At 41.6% G+C, this 11352-nt stretch overlaps 1 long non-coding RNA gene across 1 annotated transcript; it reads left to right on the forward strand.

Moving 5' to 3' along the window:
- Nucleotides 1-4368: 4368 nt before the first annotated feature.
- On the forward strand, nucleotides 4369-7496 carry LOC115335897. The gene is made up of 3 exons (XR_005931387.1): nucleotides 4369-4405; nucleotides 4620-5096; nucleotides 7331-7496. It is a non-coding gene; the product is annotated as an uncharacterized LOC115335897 (long non-coding RNA).
- The last annotated feature ends 3856 nt before the right edge of the window (nucleotides 7497-11352 follow it).

Here is an 11352-nt window from a genome sequence, read left to right on the forward strand (position 1 = left end):
AGTACTACAATAAGAACCATACCAGCTCTGTGGAAATAATCATAACCACTGTCTTGAAAGGTTCATAGAATTCTTCATACATGGACTGATTAAGCTTCGTAACTAGTCTGGATGGCAGATAAGTCCATTTCATAGGTAGGAAGTGAAGTCACCAGCTTAAGCATTATGAGAAGAGTAAAGCAAGCAAAGGCTCTGCAGTCTTGAACTTGTTCTAGCCGACAGAATAATTTACCACAGAAAAGAAGCAACCTCCAAAACCCCCTGCAGTGTTCAATGAGCTCCGCAAGAGCTGGTTACCTGCCCCATCTCAAAATACAATAATAATAATAATAATCATCATCATCATCATCTGATTTTGAGGCTTCTAATCGTTGCTGCAAGTGCCCTTTTACCAAGATTTTCACCCTCAGGACAGGTTCAAGAGATGCACTTTATCCCTTTGGTTACTCTGTAGGCTAAACAGACCAAGTAATTTACATAATTCATGTGGAAATAAATTGTAAAACCTCATGTGAACTCCTGTTATTCCTTTCCTTCTGAAATATTATGGATTTTATCTGCCATTAAATATTTATGAATACATACCTACAAAACAGTTTTGTACAGGAACAAGAATGAGATACAGATTCTCTGAATGCTTAGTGCCCCTCCTTGAATCTTAGTAGCTATTAGCCACTCAGTTTAAGTGAAAGAGGAAGAACTGCAAGGCTAGATATTATATGAGAATATGCTTTTCCATACATAAGATTGGAAACAACGTCCTACATGACGTTTTAACCACAGAGAAAAGAACACAAGACAATTTAGATGGAATTCTTAAAAGGAAGAGAGATGAAGCTGCTGTGGTTTTCCGAAAACAGGCCAGCCTGGGCACTGTAGCCACAGCTCGTTCAACCCAAGCAGCCCACATGCAGCCAGCAAGACATATGTTTCCTTAAAATTGCCAGGAATGCAAAGCAATGCTAGACAAGTCTAGACTGATCGCAGGATAAATACAAGAAGCAAAGAAGTGGATCCAACTGTGTGGTGGATGACATTTGCCTGGCAAGGGAACAGTTACAAGTGTTCAAGTCCTGGAATGAGGCAGGAGGGAGAAAGAAACAATTTTCCCAGAAGTGCACTTGGTTCCAGAGGAGAATTCACCTCCCATCAGTGGGGAAATTCAGCTTAGCTAAATTTGCTCTCCTCTTTGTTAGACAAATACATCTCCCTCTTTCTTAACACAAGTATGTGCAGATCAGGTTGAAAAGCCAAGTCCTGAACACAGCTACCGCACAAGTCACGCAAATCAATCTCACTCAGATCTTTCTGCTTCTACTCAAAACACGAGATTATGCCCTTAACTGTTGTTCTCCTCCTCTTTTGTAGGCATGTACCTGATGGCCCTTCAGTTATCTAAAACTTACTTGAACAGATCCCATAGTGTGCCTCATCTCACTTCCTTAACATCCTAATGATCCCCTCTCTTATAAATTAAAAATAAAAATATACCTTTAATAATTTCTACTTAAAATTTATAATGCTACTCCTGCCTTCAACAAAGTCCTGCTCCTTGATCTAAATGCTGCCACTGTCCAGTTTACTCCAAATGATGCTGTTCAAATTGCCAAACTAATTCATTACCTATAATGAAGGGGAGATGTCAGTCCTGGACAACTGGCCAGCGTGGTGGAGCACACTTAGATTTCCTTTTGTCTTACGTGTATGTATTTCCTTCCTGTGGAATCAGGGAGTGGGTCAGAGGGAAAAAGGAGGAGGGCTGTACACACCCAGGTCTGCAAGCCCAGTACAGACAGACCTAACTCTCTCATTAGTACTTTCCTTCTCAGCTTCAAATCTTCTCCCAGTCATTAACAGTCTTTTTGTTTGAACTAATCAGTATCTCTTGTTCATTCCCATTATATCAACCTGATCTGCTGCAATGCTGTAAAATTTACTTCCTTTCCAAAGTTTACTTAAAATCAGAATACATATACAGGTCCCAGCTATTACAATACAGCTTCACCTGCTTTCTGGAATTATTATTTTTTTATTTGGATGAAGACACATATGATAACATCTTGGTATTGGCAAGTACCTACATTCAAAAACCATGAGTCAGGTCACAACACCTGATTGACTTAAATTTATGATTGGCTTAAAAAATGATGGGTTTCAAAAAATGAATTTTGGACTTCCTTTAGATGACAAATATATTTTCTTCCTTTTTTTTAATATGAGGGTAAAAGGCTTTCTCATATTCCTATGACCGTCTTTGAGAAAACACTAAATGCCTTGAGACTCCTAATAATGTTGCAAGAGTTACAACACACTGATGTTTCCTGATACCCTTATGCACTGTTTACGTAGTAGGAGTTAAAATGTAAAATTTGTAAGAATCAAACATAAGTTTTTTATTACAACTGCCTGTAATTCAATAAAAACTTAGTTCTTATTAATGATAGGGCTCATGCTGTGCCCATTTAGTATTAATACTTGCAATCGCTATGAAAACCATTTCCACTTTAAAAGTACATAGGTCCAAATCCTGCCTGTGGCAACATCCACTTAAGTCAATGAGATTAAAAAATGCATATCTGCAGTCAGAATCTGGTTCATTGCCATGTCTGTGTCTCATGCAGCACCCCAATGCTCCCATGAAGAGTTAAATGCGTATTCCACTGACTTCAGCAAGTGTTAAAATCTATAAAGGCTGAGTTGTCTCCCTTTTCCGCACTGCTTTTTCTGTGCGATTTATTTAAGCGATCATTAAAATACTTAAACTTACATAAGAATTCAGTAGGAATAACAATACTGTGTTTTTCTAATAGACAGCCTTAGAAGGAGCTAACACATGCATGGAGACATACCATAATAATAAACAAAGATGATGAATTTCCAAATGGTGTACAGAATAACAGCCTTTGTAGTATGTGCTAGTCCTCAGAAAATAGGCTAATCCAAAAATTATTTTCAGATGACCCAGTTCCTGGATTTGAATTTTTATGTGTACATATTTGGAAATGTACATGTGTATATGTGCACGAATTTATATGGAGAGAAGTGTATCTGCACAGCAGGCTTGCTATTTAAGTGAGAAAGCTGCAAGAATGCTGTGGTTTGCTCCATGGGGAGGGCAGCAGAACCATCTTATAGAAGGGTCAGTCCAGAGCTGTTAATTTACATGTGTGTTTTGCAGAACAGATTCATCCAGAAAGATAGCGTCCTCACTGGTGGAGCTGTTTGTCGCTCACCTTTTTCTGCAAATACGTAAGTCTCCTTGTGTGTTTGGATGCTAACAAGAAATAAAAATGCTAAGTAGCTTATTTTACTTTACAGATCAGATTAAAATGTGATTTATTAATTCCTTAAATTCTAAATATTTGATGTTATTTGGAATGTGCTGAGAGTGAGCAGTTCTCTTGGGGAAGCAAACGTAATTAACTCTTAATGATTTGTGAGTGATTAAAGATTTGTGCTTTTTTGGATGACAAGGTCAATAACCAGTGACAAAATATATTCTTCCTCTAAGCAGTACAAGTGGCTACTTTTCAAAATAGTGTCTTCTTGTAGGGCACTTTGACCTTGTTTTGGGTTTTGTTTGTACAATGAAATCTAGTCCTGCCATTTTAACCACACACTCCTGCAGATTTCAAACAATGGTAAGTTTTCTGTGGCCAAGTCCTTATTACCCCTCTTTAATAACAAGATTTAGTCTCCTGTATTCATATGTCTAGCAGAGTGACTCGTTAGAAGTTGTTTGCTTATGTATTTGATTTGTAAAGCTGTATGTTTAGTGGGTTGGGTTGCTATTGCGACTGTTTTGGCAGGATGGTAAGCAACATACAGGTTTATTTGTAATGTATTAAGTCCTTGACATACTGTACTGTACTTCAGAGGCTCCACAACTCATTTTCTGTTGTGGCTTGCCTTTACTCCTTGCCAATTTATTTCCTTTCCTTTTCCAGACAAAGCTAGAGTTGTCAAATCCTGACTTTAAAGAATTTTAATAGCTAGCTCCAGTTACAGAGCTAATTTTTAATTTACCATTGTCCATACAACTTTTGAATAAATAGAAAAACTCTGCAAATGGGCTAAAGAGACGTGACCCACTAGCCAACAGCATCAAAATACCCTCCTGACTTAAAGGCCCCTGGACTCAATGCTTTTGCTACCATCATCCACAACCATTTTCTGAAACACTGCTTTTAAAAAGTTCTCATAATGAGATCACTGCACTGGCAAACAGCTTTGTCTGATTCAGTAATAACATTTCCAGGGGCAGCACTACAGTTTGTCTTGGCAAGTTTTTGCCAGAAATTTTTATTGGTTTTCTTAAAGTACTTGCAACTTTAATACAAAAAGAACATTTTCCAAGAGAACCCACAAGAGTGGGGAAAACACGAGAGTTGGGAAGAGAGGAAGGGTAAGCTCTTCCTTTTCATTTAATGTCATCTCCACAGATTTGCAGATCCTGCAGATCAGCATGGTAAACAAAAATTTGAATTAATATATCCTATATATGTTTGCTCTATAAACCATGGAACACAGCTCCCTGGCATGTTGTGCTGTTTATGCCCAAATCTTTCACTTGTTTCAGAAAAGCCTTACTACAGCTAACTAAAGGCATTCATTTTCAGGAATATTTTTGGACTCATGCATCTTTTGGTTTGGAGGACGACAGCAGGATAAGAGGCAGTGGAGAAGAACGCTAACTGAGATGGAAGAGTGGGGAATGAGAAAAAGAAATATCTTCAGATCCCTCAAGATTTCATAAGTTTGTCAGAACTCCTTCTAACCTCCTTGTTCTAGGCTCAGCAAGCCTAAACAAGGACTTAAGTTCTCAAGGAGTTAAGGATTGTTGGGAAGCTGTTGCTCGCTCTTAATCTCATCATGTTCCTTTGAGGGGGAGGAGGAAATGTTCCCAAGGCTGTAGTGGGAAGGGGTATGTGAGTAAGGTTGTTTACCAACAGCACATGAAGGTTTGTAAAGATATGAGACACTTTTTTTAAGGATACCAGGGCTCTTAGGGATGAAAGCAAAGAGCCCTCTGACACCTGCAGAGGGAAAGGGGGACAAAGCTGTGAGAACCTTGACATGCCTCAGTGGTTTTTAAGGTGACTAATGAAATGATGTTCTACATTGGGCATGGCAGCTCCCTTTGTATGGACTTTTAAAGAACCATGAGAGAGGAAAAGTCTATTTCACTCTACTTTGTCGTTGTTTTCTCCATTCCTCCCTTCACAGAGCTGTCCAATGGTGGAATTGTTCTACAACATGCTTCCTAAGGTCCACAGTGGGGAAGAAATCATACTCATCTGGATTTTGAGCATTAGCAGAGTGTGATTTTGCTCTGAAAGACATAATATGTATTTATGGTAAATTGAACGGTATTCCTGTCTCTCTATCCCTAATACTATCTGCATCACATGATAAGGCATGGATGCTTCCCAAGCAAGCAGTTTAGGAAGCTCAGCTCCAGATTTCCCAAATTTCCAATGCTGAGCATTTACTGTTACGTTTCATGTTACCTTTGAACTCTCCATGCCCTATCTGATAGAATTTCCTGTAAGAATTTTTAACTCTAAATAAACAAAATATGAATCTCACTTCAGTACTTCTGCAAAGCTTTTTTGCTTGTCAGACCTTATGTTAAGAAAAGGTGACAAACAATGGAACGATAAAAGCTACAGCATGGAAAGCTCTGTGGATGACAGTTCTATGAATTGTGGGCAACATTTTACTGTTCACAGGAACTGCTAGACAAAATATTACAAATGACTGGGTTTTTTTTTAACCTGACATGTTTATAAGTTGACCTTTCAGTTACCTAAAGCTGCATGCTAATTTTCGCCATGCTACTGTACCTGGTAGGTACTGATGGAAGAAACACATGATGGAAGAAACACATGAGGTTTCTTCCATCAGTGCTCTTTTAAGAATGCTTTGAAGTCCATTCTACTCCTCCCTAAATATTTGGCAACTACTGCCTCTTCATGTGAAAAACTAATATGGAATAAACATACCGCAAACAGGAGTATGTTCACTCTCAAACTTTGGGGTTTTTTTGCAGCCAGAGGAAGCAATGACTGGGGTAATTCAGCATCCACCCTGCTGGAAGACAGAAACTACGAGAAATCTAACAACACACAATCTACTTCTTAGATAACAACTTAAAAAAAATATAACAGGCAAATTGCAATGAAAAAGTTATTCTCTCATTCGTCTATACACAAAAATCACCAGGAAAAATATCCAAAGGAAAATATCAGATGTTTCAAACAGGTCTAATTTTTGACATTAGAGAAGAATAGATGAGTGAGTGTTCACTGTCTTATTGGACTTTAACTCACCTAATATCTTGAAGAATATATAAGCCATCTGCTGGTACTAAAAAAACAGGTCTAAGCTTGCTAAATAGTTATTCCACTCTACTGGGCACTTTTTAGCCCACCTAGGGAATACTGTGTCCAGTTTTGGTCCTCCCAGTTCAAAAGAAACATTGAAAAATTGGAGAGGGTGAAGCAGAGGGCCACTAAGATAAGTAGAGGGTCGGAGAACTTGACTCCTGAGGAAAGCTTGAAAGAATTGGGTTTGTTCAGCCTAGGGAAGAGAAGTTTCAGGGAGGATCTAATCATGGTCTTCCAATACCTAAAAGAAAGGTACAGAGAAGACGGAGGTACTCCTTTCACAAAGGTGCATGGTGATGCATGGTGACAAGACAAGAAGCAAAAGATGCAAGTTGCTTCATGGGAAATTCTGTCTCGATATAAAAAAAAAACTTCACTGTGAGAAACAACTGTGAGGTTGCCCAAAGAAGTGGTGGAACCTACCTTACTGGTAATACTCAAGACTCAGCTAGACAGGCTCGTGGATAACCTACTCTAAGGCCCTGCTTTCAATAGAAGGTTGGCCCAGGTGATCTCCAGAGGTATCTTCCAGCCTAGACCTTTCTATCAGTCTGTATGTGCAAACACTTAAGAAAAACCTAATGGGTGAAAATGAATAAGATTCATAATAGTGTTCATACATATATCATGGAAAGTATATTATTTGTCCCTTCACACTGCCCTTAAATCATTAAGGAAATTTTTCCCTAAACTGATGAAAAAGACAAGCTATTTTTAAAGCAAAATAACATTGCTATTTTATTATAATGGAAAACTGAGTGATTTAAACTTCTAGTCCCTTTTATTTTACTAATCATACCTTATGTCTGAAAGACCTTATGGAAGTTAAGAGTCTTCAGCTTCCTACCTGAATGCTAAATTAAGGCTTCTATACCCTTATTCAGATCCCTAAATTGAAATCAGCCTGTTTTATTTTGTTTTGTTTTGTTTTTCATAAATAGACAGTTTTGGGGCTTTCAGCTTGCAAGCCTCATTTCCTGATCAGTGGCAATGAAGAAAATCAAGGCTCCAACTTTCAGTCTTGCTTACAGAATACATACATCCGTATTTGTCTTCCTAGCAGATTAAGAACAGTTTATTCAATAATAAAAATGGCAGCACAGCCATACAAGCCTACATTTGAACTCAGTTTCATTGATGAAACAAACCTCTTACTATTCAGCAGTAGCTTAATCAGTATTACTTACATCTACATGGCTGAATATTGGCAGTAAATGTAACTTCTTTTTGAAAAGCAAGCATGAAAAGGGTCTGGTAGTGTTGTATACTCTGAATCAATAATCTAGATGATTCTTACACAAATTCTTGAAGAAAAATACAGTGTTAGTTTTGTTATTGTGCTAGAAGTCTTTCACTGGTACACTGGTTTTCATTGCGACAAACTAACAGATTGGTATTACAAGGAAGCCTATAGGATGTTGCCTTATGTTCCTCTTAGTAGGAGTTTTGGCATAGTATTTCCACTTCAAGAGAGGTCAGATTACAGCCTCTCTAGGCAGCTGTTTAAGATTTGGACAAGTAATTACTCAGTTACCCTACTGATCAGCAGCTCCCTCAGTCTGAAGGCTTCTCTTTCCTGGAGTCACTGGCAATTATGAGGTTGCTTTCTTGCAGGTTCCCTCCTATTCCTGTTCAGATAAATCCAAAGATCTTGTTAGCCTGCGTTTTTACTTACAACCTCTTATTGCACAGCAGAAAGTATGCCCTGATCCCTTCTAGCTACATAAATACTGAACTTGTTTGCTAATTTTGACAGATACATGATAAGGGATAAACTGTAGCTATGTAATTATTATTCCCCTCCTTACATTATAAATTAATGAGACCAACACTTACACCACTGACCCATTTTACATATCTGCAAATTGTCTTTAAGCTGTTTCGGATCGAAGTTTCAACATTCAATGCACCCACATATGCCAGTAAGATCAACATTTGAGCCTGTATTTCCATTATACAGTCTCTCTTGGTCATGATGGCTACTCAGCCTGCACTTTCAGACCTTGCTCTGAAAGCTTCTCATGTATAAAAGGGAATTATAACTACTGGAAAACAGGCTTATCTCAAATATACAGGCAAATTGTGTTCACTGTATGACAGGTGGTAGTGGGAAGTGGGAGAGATACATCTGTTCATTTATGAATTCAGTCTGGTTTCAAAGATACAGTCTAGGATACAGCAAGACAAGCAGGAAGAACTGGCATGGAACTGGAACGGTTGTCTTGTGTTTGCCCACTATGAATTCTGTTGTCAGTAACTTTGCTTTCACATAGCTTGTCTCTCAAGATAAGCTTACCAAGGCAGAAGGAGGTACTTGGATATGCCACCTTTTCCTTCACACCGTCATCCTTCAGGCAAATGAGGGAAGGAGAAGGCAGGAAAAAGGTCAACACCACTTTCAGATACTTAGCACTGCATTAAAAAAAAAATTAACTCAAAGCACATCAGCCCAACACAAGTCTGAAAAGTAGAACCTGGATAATTTTTTTTCAGGAAAACCCTGAAGTCATCTGGCAGTGTGCTGATATTGCTTTAAAAATACTTATTCGTAGCTTCTAGCTAAGATAAAATATGGATGACAACTATACAATTAAAAACACAAGTAAGAGAAATTGAGGGAGAAGAAAGGAGTCTATTTTTACCAGTGAATGTTTTCTTACAGGGACAATATTATACACTTACAAGCAAGCAGTGCCTTTAATGCAATACATGATGAAGTAGAACAGTCAATTTTCCTCTTTCTAGTCACTTAAGTTGTAAGCAACAACATCTTTTGTTTAAAAATCAAGTGTTCTGTTTCATACCACGATTCCACTGGCAAACTTAGCTCTGTATGAGGGGAATGTTTTAAGTGACTTCAGCTCTAATGCTTCAGCCCAGTGGAAGTCAGGCTGCTTATGCTTATAGTGGTTCGCTCAGCCTGAGGTACCACCTTCTTGCCTGAAATCCCTGGGAACTGACAAGCAGGGCTGCCTCCTCCACCGATACTCCCAAGCTTCTCACTTCTGTTCCTTCAGCCCCAAAGCTATGAGCATCTCCCCTGAGAGCCACTTTGAATTGCTATTCCCGTCTAACCACGAGGCAATTACCAGAAAATAGGTGATGTACAAAGGAAGCAGCCACTAAAGGTCTTTGCCAGTCCCTCCTACCCAGAAACTTCCAATATATGAGCATATAGAAACCTAAAGTTTTAGTGAACAGCAGGGACTGTTTATGGCATTGGATATTCTTGTGTATGATTCCAAAATGATTTATGAACACAAGATTTTTTTGACATTTGGTAGTTGTAACAGAGCTAAAGCTAGTATCAAACAGAGTGAAAATGACACTGTAAGAGGGATTACCATGCCACCAAATGCCATTTACACCAGCTGAATTGCTTGTGGTGTTTGGTGGAGTTGGTGGCGCTTAGACTGCTGAAGCAACTCTTTGTTTCTGTAACTTTGCTTTTTAGCAGCACATGAGATTCCTAACAGGTGTACATGGCCACTAATGCTGTGGTGCAATGAAGTAAGGTCATGCTACTAGTTTTTGAGTAGTAACCAACACAGTGTTTTGCTCAACATAACAGCTGCTACTGTATGAAGACGTCAGGAATAGGGGTGGTATTGCTGGAATTCACTACAGTTCTTACAGAACAGGTGATCTCTGGGATTGGGAAACACTGCCCATAAACTTGCATGTACAGTCTGAATCCAAGAGTCATGGTCATGGTTGATTTTTTAGGTAACATCCAAAACAAACGTCAACAGCAACTTGTGCAGGACTGTAACATAAAGTAAGACACAAAAGAAAACAAACATAAACCAGACAGCCTTACAGCCTTACACCGGAATAGCCAGATTTCCTCGCCAACTTTATGGATTGCTAAGAGCTACTCCTGAACAGTAGGTTTTGGCCCTCTGAGCAAGCAAAGAAGCTGTAGCAACACTAAAACCTGCAAGGCTGCCAAAAAGCTTAATTATAGTCTTCATTCTGCTTGCGAGTAGGAGCAAACAGCATCACCCAGTTGGTGATGGTCACCATTTTATCTACGTTGTCATGGATTTTGCGAAAACTATGCTGAAAAGGGATGCAGCTTCTTACTGACACTTGCTCGCGGCGATGGCGGTTAGCGAACCCCTTCAGGAGAAAGATTCGTGAGGTGCGAGCAGTTACCCCTGGGGCTCACCTGAGCTGCCCGGAGATGGCTTTATAAACACAGCTTTCCTCAGCTCTCCACACACAAGTTCTTCTCCTTGACGAAAAAGACAGGACTCCTGTGAGCCGAGCCTCGGCGCTCCTACGCTCCCCTTCCCCCGGCACTCGCTGCCGCTCGAGGCGGCCCCGGCCTCGTCCCTCAGCGGCGCAGCGGGGGGCCGGAGCCGTTCACACCGTCCCACCGCGGGGGGGGAACCCGCCGCTCCCCCGCAGGCGGCCGACCCCGGCGCTGAGGGGCGGGAGGCGGCGCGCAGAAGCGCGTTACGCAACGCCCTGGCGGGGCCGGCGGCAGCGGCGCGGCCGGCCGCCACCGGCGGCTCGAAATGGCGCCTTTCCTCCGCCGCCCCCCGCCCGCCCGGGAACGGCGCGCCGCCGTCCTCCCGCCCGGCCTCTCCGGGCCTGCGGTGCCGGGACGGGGCCCCCGCGGGGCTCGGCTGCCGGCCCGGGGAAGACGCCCCCGGCCGCGTTGGGAAGCGGGGCTCCCTTCCTCACAGATGGCTCCTGCGGGCGCTCCGCCCTGGGCCTTGCCCCCGTCCTCCCCGGGGAAAGCTCTCGCCCTGCCGCCGGGCAGGCACCGTCCCTCCTGCCCCTTCCCTTGCCCTCGGCGACGGGAGGCTGGCAGGCGGCTGGCGGGGCACCGCCGGCCCTCGCCGTGCGCGGCTCCCCGGGACGGGCGTGCCGAGGCGGGACGAGCCCCCGCCGCCTCGCACGCTCCGCTGCCGCCTGCGGAGCGGTCGCTCCTCTGAGAGGGCCAGCGCTCGGC

The sequence above is a fragment of the Aquila chrysaetos genome, chromosome 25 (assembly GCF_900496995.4).
Source record: "Aquila chrysaetos chrysaetos chromosome 25, bAquChr1.4, whole genome shotgun sequence".
NCBI lineage: Eukaryota > Metazoa > Chordata > Aves > Accipitriformes > Accipitridae > Aquila > Aquila chrysaetos.